We start from the raw sequence: 230 nt of genomic DNA, 5'->3' as shown, positions 1-230 counted from the left end.
ATGTGAAGTTGATCCTTGTAGATTTCGCCGGGTGTAAGTGGTAAAAGAGTGATCTTGCGTCCCTTGAACTCAAATGACTGCTTGTTGGTGTAGCCATCATGAAACACTCTTCTGTCGAACTGCCATGGTCTTCCCAGCAGAATATGACTTGACTTCATTGGGATCACATCACATAGCAACTCATCCTCATACTTCCCAATCGCTAGTTTCACCATCACTTGCTGCGAAAC

This window comes from Capsella rubella, unplaced genomic scaffold (genome assembly GCF_000375325.1).
Source record: "Capsella rubella cultivar Monte Gargano unplaced genomic scaffold, Caprub1_0 scaffold_8, whole genome shotgun sequence".
NCBI classification, from domain to species: Eukaryota; Viridiplantae; Streptophyta; class Magnoliopsida; order Brassicales; family Brassicaceae; genus Capsella; species Capsella rubella.
This window is presented reverse-complemented; position numbering follows the sequence as displayed.